This window comes from Budorcas taxicolor, chromosome 11 (genome assembly GCF_023091745.1).
Source record: "Budorcas taxicolor isolate Tak-1 chromosome 11, Takin1.1, whole genome shotgun sequence".
In the NCBI taxonomy this organism is placed as follows: domain Eukaryota; kingdom Metazoa; phylum Chordata; class Mammalia; order Artiodactyla; family Bovidae; genus Budorcas; species Budorcas taxicolor.
This window is the reverse complement of record NC_068920.1, coordinates 34181533-34196931: the sequence shown is the minus strand read 5'-3', so window position 1 is coordinate 34196931 and position 15399 is coordinate 34181533. Positions and strand designations below refer to the sequence as shown.

The 15399-nt window shown below is 42.2% G+C and overlaps 1 pseudogene; it reads left to right on the top strand.

Moving 5' to 3' along the window:
* Nucleotides 1–485: 485 nt before the first annotated feature.
* LOC128056847 (DLA class II histocompatibility antigen, DR-1 beta chain-like) lies at nt 486–14147 on the top strand (annotated as a pseudogene).
* Nucleotides 14148–15399: the final 1252 nt, after the last annotated feature.

Below are 15399 nucleotides of genomic sequence, written 5' to 3'. Positions count from 1 at the left end.
CAGCTTCAACATCAGTCCTTCCAATGAATATTCAGGACTGATTTCCTTTAGGATTGGCTGGTTGGATCTCTTTGCAGTCCAAGGGACTCTCAAAAGTCTTCTCCAACACCACAGTTCAAAAGCATCAATTCTTCAGTGCTCAGCTTTCTTTATAGTCCAACTCTCAGATTCATACATGACTACTGGAAAAACCATAGCTTTGACTAGACAGATCTCTGCAAAGTAATGTCTCTGCTTTTTAATATGCTGTCTAGGTTGGTCATAAATTTTCTTCCAAGGAGCAAGTGTCCTTTAATTTCATGCTTGCAGTCACCATCAGCAGTGATTTTGGAACCCTCAAAAAATGAAGTCTGGATTGGATCACCCAATCCAGGATCAAATACTGAATTCCTTGGTTGTTATCACTTGGGTGGAGGAGGATCACAGAACCCATTTGAGTGGACTTGCCTGCTCCCCTCACACCTTGCCCTTTCCTGTTCTCCAGCATGGTTTGCCTATATTTGTTCAGAGGCTCCTGGATGGCAGCACCGGATGGCAGCTCTGATGTTCTGTCAGAGCCCTCCCCTGGCTTGGGCCAGGGAGACCCAGTGTAAGTATATACCTTGGATAGTGAGCTACTGTGGGGTAGGGGAAGGAAGGAACTTAGTTTTGTCACTGTGTCCAGGTCATGTCCCTTAAATATTGTAATACAATCTTCAGTGACCAGCTATCTTTGTCATATGGATCCCCAATTCTTTCTACAACAAAAAGTGTGTAGATAAGTTGCCCTCTATAGAGCTGCATCAGGGGCTTCCATATGTATAAGACTCAGTTTTTTTCTCACTTCTCCTCCAGTAGAACATCCTTAGCCTTCCATCCTATTCTTTCAGTGTCTTAAAAGGATTTAGAAATAAAGTTGTCAAAATAATTCCCCATTGGCATTTTCCTTTATTATGTTGAGTTATGCCAGGGAAAGGGAAAATTTCTCTCAGAATTTTATGAGAAACTGTAAAGAATTAGAAAGATCCCCCCTAGAAGATTCTGTGTTATGTCCTCAAGAGGATCTGTGATGTTGGTGCCTCTCTCTAATATGTGAGAATATATCAAAGGGTCTCCCCCATATCTTTTCTTTTCCCTGAACCCTAATGTTAAAAATGTCTGTATCCCTGCCCTGGAGGTTCTCTGGCAAAAGCTGGGACTAGTTTTCTCTCTATTTCTCCTGGATAAACACCAGGATAAAGCTGGATAAAGTTTAAACAGCTTCTAGTAATCTTTAGTACTTGAAATGACTCTTTAGACGAGGACCATACATGGGCTGTTCTTTGACGCTTTAAAGAACTTAAAGCATCTTCTGAAAACCTAACACAGGTTAGTGTTCACTATGAATGTATTTTGAAACTTTCTAGATGATTATTTTCTCCTACATCTCTTCATTCTTGGATTTGAGCACATGAGAAGAGATTCAACTAGTAGAGAATAAATAAGAGGTTCATTCATCATGCTTACTATTCCTTAATTAATCATGTTTTGTTATCTCTCCTTCTAGTTCTTCCCTACTTTCCCCCAGCTTTGTCATCGCTATTACTGAAAGTCCCCAAAGTTTGTACAGACCCCCTAGCATTATAATAGATCCACTGGATGAAATAAAACTTACTGAAAATTTCCCTTTGCTTAAAAATCACCTTTTTCTTTCCTGTGAATGTTTCAGGCAAATAGTGGAAGAATAAAGAGGAATTTTGTCTGAATTTGTTACAGGAAGTGGAAGGGACACAATATCATTAAAATGAGAGTGTTGGAACTGGACCTCCTTCTTCTTTTCCAAGATCCTCATAATAATCAGTTCCCCAGATCATTAATTTATTTGTTTAGGTCACTGATATTTTTCTGAGCAACTATTATATATGGGGCTCTGTCTGGACTCAGAATTCTATATAAATAATATTGCTAGAAAAATCCCAATTATCATGGAAGTTGGCTAGTGACAGGAGAGAAAGATAATCTAATTGACAAAGAAATATATTTCAGAGAGCAATAGTGCTCTGATAAAAGCTATATCAGGTCATGGGACAGAGAAAATAGGATTCACTTGACTTCAGTTCAAGTGGCTAGGGAGGCCTCCTTGAGACAGTGACTTTTATTAATAGTTGAAAAATGAGTGATGAGAAGGAAGCGGTTATATAAAAGACATAAGACAACTGAGAAAGAACCAAGAGTGGCAAGATATGTACTGTGTTTAAGGGATCGAAAAAGGCTAGGGTAGCTGAAGCAGAGTAAGTAAGTTGTTGAGTAGAAATATGAGGTTGGAGAGTAAATTAGGAGCCAAATCATTTGGCCCTGATGGCTAAGATAAGATTTTTTTTTTAATTTATGGAAAAAGATATGTGAAGCTACTGAAGGTTTACAAAGAGAGTCAGTTTATATTTACTAAAAAAATAATTCTAGTGTATATTGTATTATAGGGATTCATCAGGGAGACATGCAGGATTGCAATAGAATTCCCCAGGGAAGATGTACTTATGTCCTCATTTACTGTGGTGGTGACAAAGACAAAAGCAGAGACATTACTTTGCCGACTAAGGTCCGTCTAGTCAAGGCTATGGTTTTTCCTGTGGTCATGTATGGATGTGAGAATTGGACTGTGAAGAAGGCTAAGCGCCGAAGAATTGATGCTTTTGAACTGTGGTGTTGGAGAAGACTCTTGAGAGTCCCTTGGACTGCAAGGAGATCCAACCAGTCCATTCTGAAGGAGATCAACCCTGGGATTTCTTTGGAAGGAATGATGCTAAAGCTGAAACTCCAGTACTTTGGTCACCTCATGAGAAGAGTTGACTCATTGGGAAAATCTCTGATGCTGGGAGGGATTGGGGGCAGGAGGAGAAGGGGACGACCGAGGATGAGATGGCTGGATGGCATCACAGACTCGATGGACATGAGTCTGAGTGAACTCCGGGAGACGGTGATGGACAGGGAGGCCTGGCGTGCTGCGATTCATGGGGTCGCAAAGAGTCGGACACGACTGAGTGACTCAACTGAACTGAACTGAAAGAGAAAGGGAATAGATTTGAAATGGATATTTGTATGCCTTATTAATAAATTATATTAGGGAGGAGTAGAAAATCAAGCTTATCCCTCAGGACTCTGTCTTGAATTGCTGGAATAAATGTTAAGGATCCTGCTTATTGAGATAGGGAAGACTAAGGGAAGAAAAAACTTGAGGCAAGTGGTTAGGAATAAAAGTTTTGTTTAAGTTTAAAATAATTTTTTGGACATTTATGTGGAGCTGTCAAGAGACTAGTTGTATTTATGAGACTGGAATTCACGGGGAAGCCAGGGCTGAATATATATATATGTTGTGGACATGGACAGCTGTGTTAAAGTTGCACATGGAGAGGGAGTCAGTAGCAGAAGACAAGAAGCGAGCCAGGGCCAGGAAGTCAGCGTAGGGGTCTTAGTAGGAGCACCAGTGATGCTGATGACAACCAAGAGAATGTAATGCAGAGAGCAAGGGAACTTAGATTTTTCAAGGAGGGGGAGAGTGGCTATTTGTGGTATGACTAAGAGGAGGGTGAAATGAGAAAAAACATGACAGAGAAGAGAGCACTGGGTATGTTGGATTTGACATTTGCTGTCACTGCAGGAGACCCAGATTTGGTCCCTGGGTCAGGAAGATCCCACGGAGGAGGGTAAGCAACCCACTCCAGTATTCTTGCCTGGAGAATCCCAGGGACAGAGGGGATATAGTCCATAGGGTCGCAAAGAGTCGGACCTGTCTGAAGCAACTTAGCACATATGCACGCAATACTTAAGACAGAAGCTTGACTGGATTGTTGGGGAAAGAATGGGAGCTGAATAAAAGAGGAATGGATTACAGATGACTCTTCTGACTAGCTGACCTCAGGGACAAACTGTGCTCTAGGACAAGGGAATCAACTGGACCCAAAGTATAAAGACAAGGGCTTGACGAGAAGCTGGGAAAACCTGAGAATCAGACATGTTTAGTCACCAGCAAGGAAGCATTAGAGTGCCCTTGAATGCTGAGGTGACTGGCTATGCAAAAAATCATTAATCAATACAGCTAATATTTATTAGTATCCTAGACTATACCAGTTATTTTACCCTAATGTTGGAGTAACAAACCAAACTTTTCTGGTTTCTGTCAACATGGAACATCTTAACATTTTGTGGCTATTCTGCACCAGGCCTAAAAATTTTACTATGTAATTCTTATCAGTATCATATCTGTATCAACTAAAAACATGTATATCTATGGAATCTAAAATTCAAAAACTTTGAGTTATTTACTCAGGGTCACATTGTTAATTCTAGAATCTAGATTATGTTATCTAAATGAGTACATAGAAATTTCCTTTCTTCTCTGTCAGCATACCCCTTTTATGTTATATTCACACATACTGCAGTATGATATATAAAATGTTTCTACTCTTATTTGCTCAAAATGGTAATTCATGATAAAATTAGCTGAAGACAATTTCCAAATGATGATGAAATTATTTCTCACTTTAGGAAGTTAAGTAATAGAAAGATCTTGTGAGTTAACATTCATAAGGGTTATAAGTAAAAATGTCAGTATATTTACTGAGCACCTATTTTGTGATCAGCACTAGGAAATGTCGCTCTTTAATTTCACAGTTAATAACATCCTGTGAGGAATATATTATCATCAAATCTGTTTTAGAGATAAAGAAAAAAGGCTCATGGATGGTAAAACAGAGCCAAGTAGAAGAGCTCATGTTCAGATTCAGAAGCTCTGATTCTACAACTTGTGGTTCTAACTACCATTAGTGAACAGTGGCTTGATTGTGTCTGAATTACTGATAAAATTTCTGATGTTTATACACACAGTGTCTTGGGCATGTATATATTTGTGGTTCAGTGGTGCTATAAGAGCTGCTAAATCCAATATAAATGAGAGATTTACATTCATTCTGCATTTATTATTTGAAGAATTCATATAGTAGTTTCACATGAGCAGACGGTCATGGGCAAGTGTTGAAAAATGCAAAGAAGTATTATCTTCCTTTTTCTGAGATTAACAAATTGGGCTAAGGTTGCCAAATTAAAAACAGCATGCCCAATTAAATCTGAATTCAGATAAACAAGAGTAATTTATCAAAAGTACTGAGAATCCTGTTTTTTTTTTTTTTTTTTTTTTTTTTGCTGAATCTGGAAACCTTAAATCGGAGACATGAACCGGATGAACAGTGCTAAATACAAGCTGTAGTGAACAGTAATTTCACACATTTAAATTTTGTAAAGTTGTCATGCCTTAGGAAGATATTTAAGAAATTCAGAATAGTAAAGTAGATCTGGTCTACCCTTCTTTCTGCCATCATTTCTAGGTGATGGTCTCTACTTACAGTCTGAGGACTTGCTCATTTTTTGTTAATTATATATATGAGAATATCATCTTCTTAGTTTCTCCCCTTCTGAGGGGACCTGACTACAGAAACAGAAGTTCTGCATCTGACCAACGGTAGTGTTTGATGCCTATTGTTATTGTGGGACCTAGGAAACAAAGAATGTGAAATTGCTGAAGAATGAATAGGAATAAAATGTCTGTGCCTGTAGTTTACTTCTGTAGAGAAGTAGTGGACCAGAGACGAGAAAATAAGAACAAAGAAGATGTGAAAGATAAATTATGACTTTGCAATTGGTTAGCAAGCAAATAAATGAATAAACCCCGGTCCTGAACAAATTAACTTTGTTAGAAAAACAGTGCTTCACTGGGTCCAGATTCTTAAAAAATATAAGCTTCAGTTCAGTTCAGTTCAGTTCAGTTCAGTCGCTCAGTCGTGTCAGGCTCTTTGCGACCCCATGAACTGCAGCACGCCAGGCCTCCCTGTCCATCACCATCTCCCGGAGTCCACTCAGACTCACATCCATCGACTCAATGATGCCATGCAGCCATCTCATCCTCTGTCGTCCCCTTCTCCTCCTGCCCCCAATCCCTCCCAGCATCAGAGTCTTTCCAATGAGTCAACTCTTTGCATGAGGTGGCCAAAGTACTGGAGTTTCAGCTTTAGCATCATTCCTTCCAAAGAAATCCCAGGGTTGATCTCCTTCAGAATGGACTGGTTGGATCTCCTTGCAGTCCAAGGGACTCTCAAGAGTCTTCTCCAACACCACTGTTCAAAAGCATCAGTTCTTCTGCGCTCAGCCTTCTTCACAGTCCAACTCTCACATCCATACACGACTACTGAAAAAACCATAGCCTTGACTAGACGGACCTTTGTTCAGTGGGACCCAAAATTTCAACAAATCTAATGTCGGGTGCCGCCTGGGGCTGTGCGGCAGACAGCCTGACCGAGAGGCTGTCTCCTCTCAGAGCCTTTCGTGCACCAGTTTAAGGGCCTGTGTTACCTCACCAACTGGACGGAGCGGTGCGGAGTGTGGTCAAATACGTCTACAACCAGCGGAGTACGCGCGCTTCGACAGCGACGCGGGCGAGTACCGCGCGGTGACCGAGCTGGGGCGGCCTCAAGCCGAGTACTTGCAACAGCCAGAAGAACGTCCTGCAGCGGCCGCGAGCCGAGGTGGACGCGGTGCGCAGACACATCAACAGGACTGGTGAGCGCTTCACGGTGCAGGTGAGCGCGGGGTGGGCGGCGAGCGGGGTGAGTGTGTGTGTGTGAGTGAGAGAGAGAGAGCGCGCGAGCGAGCGCGAGCGAGAGGGAACGAGATAAATGGACAAAGAGATACAGAGATACTTGACTGAATCCAGGATGAGTGTATACAATGGGAACCACTACAAATCACGAGAGCCTGTTGCAGAGGAGACAGTGATAATGTCAGTGCCGGTGAGGGGCGACTGTGTGAGCTGTGCGCTGTGAGGTGAGGTGTGGTAGAGAGAGTGTGCCATCCGGGCAGTATCCTGGGGTCCGAGAGGAGCGGTGCAGGAGGGAGGCTCCAGGCATCTTGGTGTCTCTGACAGAGGTGAGGGGAGGGGAGGAAAGGCTGACACGGGTGGGTGTTCAGGGGGGCCAGCTTCTAGGTGTCTGTGTTTGCGGGAAGCTTTAGGGGAGGAGAGGTGAGGAAAGGAAAAGGATTGGGAGCACGTGAGAACAGTCACAGCCTGCTCTTGGCACCCACCCTCTTAGTACTGACATCCCAGAAATGAGTGTGCAGGCATTTGTGTGCAAGAATGTTTCACTGAGAAAAACATAGACTACTTTCTGAAAGGTGGAGGAAGGGGAGACTCTGTAGCTCCTCTGATCTTTCTGAGACTTCTTTTCTGTCTAAATCTTTTCCTTTTCCCCTCTTTAGTCTATGTATTTTTACATAGTTGAAATGATTGTGTAACCGACTTTTGAATTATAATTTTTTAACATATAGACATTACTATTTTTATAATGCTAATACTATTAGGGTAGTTTCATATCATTTGTTTTTATAATTGTAAGAATTTACCTCACAATCCCCTTTATCAGATATCAGATCCTTTTTCAAAGATATATAGTGCCAGGTACTCAGTTTAAATTTTACATTTATTAAAACATTTGTATTTCTTTGATTTCTAAGATTCTTGAACAGCTCTCACATATTTATTGTCCTCTTGTTGTTACTGCTCTAGCAATTATCTATTCTCTATTATTTCTAGGGTCCTGGTGTTTTTCTCAGTGATATGGGTTCTCTATCCAGCAAAATTAACACTGTTGATATTTGATTCATCTTTTTCTCGTGTGGTTTATGTTTTTGACTCAGTTTATTATTTTCAATGACAGAAATTTAAATATTTTGTTTAATGAAATATGCTGCAAACTTGTTAGGAATGATTTACCATCAATTTTAAACTTACCATTTTAGAATATTTAAAATTGTTTTCTTCCAAGTTTCTCCATTATTTTATTTTAAAATTGTATTCATTAAGGCTGATATTGTCAGAGATTGTCTCAAGACACTAGGCACACGTACTAATGAGGCCCAGACCCTGTCCCTCACTCAAGTGTCAGCTTAAAAAGAATGTGCATGCTAACTTGCTTCAGTCGTGTCTGACTCTTTGCAACCCTATGGACAGTAGCCCTCCAAGCTCCTCTGTCCATGGGATTCTCCAGGCAAGGATACTGGAGTAGGTTGCCATGACCTCCTCCAGGGGATCTTCCTGACCCAGGGCTGGAACCCTCATTTCTTATATCTCTTGCATGGGCAGGCAGGTTCTTTACCACCAGCTCCACCTGGGAAGCTCTTGAAAAGGGAGAAAATTATAAAGTGATAATAATTCCAATATTAAATTCACTTGTCTTACAAAAGAGAGGGATTGACCGGCAGAGTTTAATTATAAGAATTCTTTTTTAAATTAATGACTTTTCTTCTTTCCTTCTCCTTCTGGACTCATGCCTTTTTTGGAATTCAATTCAGAGTTAGAGATTCACCTGTGTCTTTCCATCTTGCCAGGGTAGAACCGTTTCTCAGGTGTTCTAAGGTGTGAGTGCCTGGAGACAGCTTTCCTCCAGGGCTTCATCCTCTGTCTCTGTACCAACCCCACTGCTCTTCCCTAATTTATGCACCCCACTTTGAATCATAGTTTCTCTCAAATTAAACAAGGATAATAAATAGCTGTGATCCACTGAAGGCTAAATTCCAGTTACTGCTATACATACTTAGGGTGCATTAATCCTCACATATCCCTAGGAGGTGAACTAGTATTATTATTCCTTTCCATAGATGAGAAAGATGGGCACAGAGCAATGTAAAAAGCTCCCAGGATCAATCAGTAAGACGCAGAGTCTGGATTTGAGTCCAGGAACATGGATTCAGAAATGACACTTTTAATGAAGTACTATATGCTTTACGCAGATTTGTAAAAATTCAGCAATAATTGTTTGCTGAAATGGGAAAAAAAAGACACGTCAGTATCCTCAACATCTCTCAAACTGATGTGCCAGTGCTGTAAAGGTTAAATTCAGGGTTGTGGCACTAACTTCTAAAGTTGGCCAGTTGGCTGGTTTTCAGGGAGACCTGTAAGAGTCGTATCCAACTCTTTGCAACCTCATGGACTGTAGCCTACCAGGCTCTGCTGTCCATGGGATTTTCCAGGCAAGGGTACTGGAGTGAGAGACTTTACTTGGAAACCCAAGTAAGATGGTAGGTGTTGCAAGAGGGCATCAGAGGGCAGACACACTGAAACCATAATCACAGAAAACTAGTCAATCTAATCACACTAGGACCACAGCCTTGTCTAACTCAATGAAACTAAGCCATGCCCATGGGGCCACCCAAGATGGGTGGGTCATGGTGGAGAGGTCTGACAGAATGTGGTCCACTGGAGAAGGGAATGGCAAACCACTTCAGTATTCTTGCCTTGAGAACCCCATGAACAGTATGAAAAGGCAAAATGATAGGATACTGAAAGACGAACTCCCCAGGTCAATAGGTGCCCAATATGCTACTGGAGATCAGTGGAGAAATAACTCCAGAAAGAATGAAGGGATGGAGCCAAAGCAAAAGCAATACCCAGTTGTGGATGTGACTGGTGATAGAAGCACGGTCCAATGCTGTAAAGAGCAATATTGCATAGGAACCTGGAATGTCAGGTCCATGAATCAAGGCAAATTGGAAGTGGTCAAACAAGAGATGGCAAGAGTGAATGTCAACATTCTAGGAACCAGTGAACTAAAATGGACTGGAATGGGTGAATTTAACTCAGATGACCATTATGTCTACTACTGCAGGCAGGAATCCCTTAGAAGAAATGGAGTAGCCATCATGGTCAACAAAAGAGTCCGAAACGCAGTACTTGGATGCAGTCTCAAAAACGACAGAATAATCTCTGTTCATTTCCAAGGCAAACCATTCAATATCACAATAATCCAAGTCTATGCCCCAACCAGTAATGCTGTAGAAGCTGAAGTTGAATGGTTCTATGAAGACATACAAGACCTTTTAGAACTCACACCCAAAAAAGATATCCTTTTCATTCTAGGGGACTGGAATGCAAAAGTAGGAAGTCAAGAAACACCTGGAGTAACAGGCAAATTTGGCCTTGGAATGTGGAATGAAGCAGGGCAAAGACTAATAGAGTTTTGCCAAGAAAATGCACTGGTCATAGCAAACACCCTCTTCCAACAACACAAGAGAAGACTCTACACATGGACATCACCAGATGGTCAACACTGAAATCAGATGGATTATATCTGATGGAGAAGCTCTATACAGTCAACAAAAACAAGACCAGGAGCTGACTGTGGCTCAGATCATGAACGCCTTATTACCAAATTCAGACTTAAACTGAAGAAAGTAGAGAAAACAGCTAGACCATTCAGGTATGACCTAAATCCCTTATGATTATACAGTGGAAGTGAGAAATAGATTTAAGGGACTAGATCTGATAGATAGAGTGCCAGATGAATTATTGACGGAGGTTCATGACATTGTACAGGAGACAGGAATCAAGACCATCCCCGTGGAAAAGAAATGCAAGAAAGCAAAATGACTGTCTGGGGAGGCCTTACAAATAGCTGCGAAAAGAAGAGAAGCGAAAAGCAAAGGAGAAAAGGAAAGATATAAGCATCTGAATGCAGAGTTCCAAAGAAATGCAAGAACAGATAAGAAAGCCTTCCTCAGCTGTCAGTGCAAAGAAATAGAGGAAAACAACAGAATGGGAAAGACTAGAGATCTCTTCAAGAAAATTAGAGATACCAAGGGAACATTTCATGCAAAGATGGGCTTGATAAAGGACAGAAACGGTCTGGACCTAACAGAAGCAGAAGATATTAAGAAGAGGTGGCAAGAATACACAGAAGAACTGTACAAAAAGATCTTCACGACCAAGATAATCACGATGGTGTGATCACTCACCTAGAGCCAGACATCCTGGAATGTGAAGTCAAGTGGACCTTAGAAAGCGTCACTACAAACAAAGCTAGTGGAGGTGATGGAATTCCAGTTGAGCTATTTCAAATCCTGAAAGATGATGCTGTGAAAGTGTTGCACTCAATATGCCAGCAAATTTGGAAAACTCAGCAGTGGCCACAAGACTGGAAAAGGTCAGTTTTCATTCCAATCCCAAAGAAAGGCAATACCAAAGAATGCTCAAGCAACCGCACAATTGCACTCATCTCACATGCTAGTGGAGAAGGCGATGGCACCCCACTCCAACACTCTTGCCTGGAAAATCCCATGGACGGAGGAGCCTGGTGGGCTGCAGTCCATGGGGTCATGAAGAGTTTGACACGACTGAGCGACTTCACTTTCACTTTTCACTTTCATGCATTGGAGAAGGAAATGGCGACCCACTCCAGTGTTCTTGCCTGGAGAATCCCAGGGACGGGGGAGCCTGGTAGGCTGCCGTCTATGGGGTTGCACAGAGTCGGACACGACTGAAGCGACTTAGCAGTAGCAGCAGCAGCACATGCTAGCAAAGTAATGCTCAAAATTCTCCAAGCCAGGCTTTAGCAATATGTGAACCGTGAACTTCCTGATGTTCAAGCTGGTTTTAGAAAAGGCAGAGGAATCAGAGATCAAATTGCTGACAACCGCTGGATCATAGAAAAAGCAAGAGAGTTCCAGAAAAATGTCTATTTCTGCCTTATTGACTATGCCAAAGCCTTCGACTGTGTGGATCACAATAAACTGTGGAAAATTCTTTAAGAGATGTGAATACCAGACCACCTGACCTGCCTCTTGAGAAACCTATATGCAGGTCAGGAAGCCACATTTAGAACTGGACATGGAACAACAGACTGGTTCCAAATAGGAAAAGGAGTACGTCAAGGTTGTATACTGTCACCCTGCTTATTTAACTTATATGCAGAGTACATCATGAGAAATGCTGGGCTGGAAGAAGCACAAGCTGGAATCAAGATTGCCAGGAGAAATATCAATCACCTCAGATATGCAGATGACACCACCCTTATGGCAGAAAGTGAAGAGGAACGAAAAAGCTTCTTGATGAAAGTGAAAGAGGAGAGTGAAAAAGTTGGCTTAAAGCTCAACATTCAGAAAACGAAGATCATGGCATCTGGTCCCATCACTTCATGGCAAATAGATGGGGAAACAGCGGAAAAAGTGTCAGACTTTATTTTTTTGGGCTCCAAAATCACTGCAGATGGTGATTGTAGCCATGAAATTAAAAGATGCTTACTCCTTGGAAGAAAAGTTATGACCAACCTGGATAGCATATTGAAAATCAGAGACATTACTTTGCCAACAATGATCCGTCTAGTCAAAGCTATGGTTTTTCCAGTGGTCATGTATGGATGTGAGAGTTGTACTGTGAAGAAAGATGAGCGTCGAAGAATTGATGCTTTTGAACTGTGGTGTTGGAGAAGACTCTTGAGAGTCCCTTGGACTGCAAGGAGATCCAACCAGTCCATTTTGAAGATCAGCCGTAGGATTTCTTTGGAAGGAATGATACTAAAGCTGAAACTCCAGTACCATGGCCACCTCATGCGAAGAGTTGACTCATTGGAAAAGACTCTGATGCAAGGAGGGATTGGGGGCAGGAGGAAAAGGGGACAACAGAGAATGAGATGGCTGGATGGCATCACCGACTCGATGGACGTGAGTCTGAGTGAACTCCGGGAGTTGGTGATGGACAGGGAGGTCTGGTGTGCTGCGATTCATGGGGTTGCAGAGTCGCACATGACTGAGCGACTGAACTGTACTGAACTGCCCGAGCTGCAGTCTGGAAATGGAGAGTGAATTCAGAAAGACAGCCAACTGGGGAGACTTACTCTGTCTTCCTCATTGATTACCTCCACCTTTTCTCTCCTAGCGGAGCCTACAGTGACTGTGTATCCTGCAAAGACCCAGCCCCTGCAGCACCATGACCTCCTTGTCTGCTCTTTGAATGTTTTCTATCCAGGACACATTGAAGTCAGGTGGTTCCAAAACAGCCATGACGAGGAGGCTGGGGTGATCTCCACAGGCCTGATCCAGAATGGAGACTGGACCTTCCAGACCATGGTGATGCTTGAAACAGTTCCTCAGAGGTCTTCACCTGCCGAGTGGATCACCCCAGCCAGATGGAATGGAGTGAGAAGCTCTCTGATCTCATAAATTCTTCACTCACCAAAGACGGGGCTTGCTTACTCTTGAGTGTCAGGTGTCTGCTCTCCCTGCAGCCTATTTTCATTTGCTCTATTTTCTTCTATCCTTTAGCTTAGGTTATTAGAATAGCCTTCTGAATATCCTGTAATAGAAATCCTTTGGTATTTATAGATATCCTGTGATAGTTTCGACTAATACCTATACCCTCCAGAAAGGCAGTTATGCCTGACAGCAGAATAGAGTTGTTCCTAGTTTGAATGTCCCATGATATCACAGTTCAGGGTCACCCCATGGCCCGGGACACCAGTCCCCTTTTTCAGGCTGGCCTTGGACTTCTGACCCTGTTGCTCTGAGTTCATCGTTATTTGACCAGGGATACATCCTTTACAATGTAAGGCCCTTCTTGTTATGAAGTGAGTCCCGTCTTAGCTCTGCCCTTTATTAGCTCTGTCATGCTAGACAAATTACTTCATTGAGTTCCTGGCACCTCACCCTTAAGATGTTGAAATAGCGGCCTTATGTGATATTTAAATGAGTTTAATGCTCAGCTTGTATCTGCTTGTTGTGATTCTTAAATCTCTTTTCCAGAAATGGTGAATTATTCTTCCAGGGTAAACTTTTTCCTCCTAATCTCACAGTTTTGAATCTCAAAGTCTCAGAGAACTTAGAATTAGGGTAAAAATCACTTAAACTAGCTTCTTTCCTCAGAGGCACAGTCTGACTCTGCTCAGAGCAGGATGCTGAGTGGAGTCAGGGGCTTTGCTCTGGGCCTGCTCTTCCTTGTGGCGGGGCTGTTCATCCACTTCAGGAATCAGAAAGGTAAGGAGCCTGTTGGCAGCTGACACTCCTTACAGACTTTGGGGGAAAGAAATATGACTTTGCTCAATTGATTCTCTATAAAGGGTCTCTCAACAACCCTTTATAAAATCTTCCTTTTTCTACTACTACTAATACTACTACTAAGTTGCTTCAGTCGTGTCCGACTCTGTGCGACCCCATAGACAGCAGCCCATGAGGCTCCCCCGTCCCTGGGATTCTCCAGGCAAGAACACTGGAGTGGGTTGCCATTTCCTTCTCCAATGCATGAAAGTGAAAAGTCAAAGTGAAGTCGCTCAGTCATGTCCGACTCTTCGCGACCCCATGGACTGCAGCCCACCAGGCTCCTCCATCCATGGGATTTTCCAGGCAAGAGTACTGGAGTGGGGTGCCACTGCCTTCTCCGTTCCTTTTCCTAGTTGACCTCAAATTTCCTGAAATCCAGAAATTGACAGTCCATGGCTACCTATGGTTAAATATGAGGTGATGGCTTGCAGATATAAGAAAAATGTTAACATGCATGGAGATTTATGGTAGAGATCCTGGGGCAAATGCATGAAAAGACACTAAGAGTGAAGAAGTTACACTGAATTTATGTGACAGAAGCGTCTTAGGTCACAAGCTCTCAGTGTCTGCTCTCCTTCTTGCCCTGGCATCATGTGATATGGGTTTGGTATTAGGGATATCTGAAGTCAGAGGCTGGGAATATTGTATCTGGGGACTAACTTGCCTCCATATATTTTAAGCATGTATCTTCCCTTCTCTTTCCTGGGACACCCTGCGCTTCAGCCAGCAGGTAATGCTCTTTAACTCTTTTAGAAACACGTTTAGTTTCCCTAGAACATGTGGTAGAAGCTACAAGACAGAGACAGAAATAATGGGAAGGACTATGGATCTGACATATGATCAGGTATTTCCACTAAAGCTTCTTCTCTCCACTAAACAGAAGGCCTATGCTCTAAAGTAGCTTTTGGCTCAGGGAGACTTAATTTGTTTTCCTTCTTACTACAATGCTTTAACATGAAGCCCTTGAAAGAGGAGCAAAACACTGCTTGCAGAATTAGATCTGGAAACAACTCTCTCTTCCATCTTTTGCAGGACTCCTGAGCTGAAGTGAAGGTGGTGATACTCAAGCAAAAACCTTCTGTCCCAGCAGCATGAAAAAGTTTCCTAATTCACTCAATTTTTCCACGATAGTACTTCTTAGGGTCTAGTTTCCTCTTGGTTGAGTGACCCTGCAGAAGATGGCCTCCTCAGCCCCTATTCTTGACCTGGAAGTCCTGAATATTGATTGCAATACCTTATGTTCATTTTTTTCTGGTGCTTTCTCTTTTTAACCTTTACTGCCTCCTGTGCATCGGAACTCATCTTCTGCCCACATTCTTCATAAAGTCTTTCTCAAATAAATACGAAGCAAACAACTTCTGCTTTATACAATTTCAAGGAAGGAAGTAGAAAGAACAGAAATGCATCATAAAACAATAATGGTTTTATTTACTGAAGTTTTGTCACTCCACAGATTTTCCTGCTTCCTTTCTTGTTTTTTCTTGGATTTTCTGTATTCTCTAATTAGGAATATTTGCCTGAACTAGAACA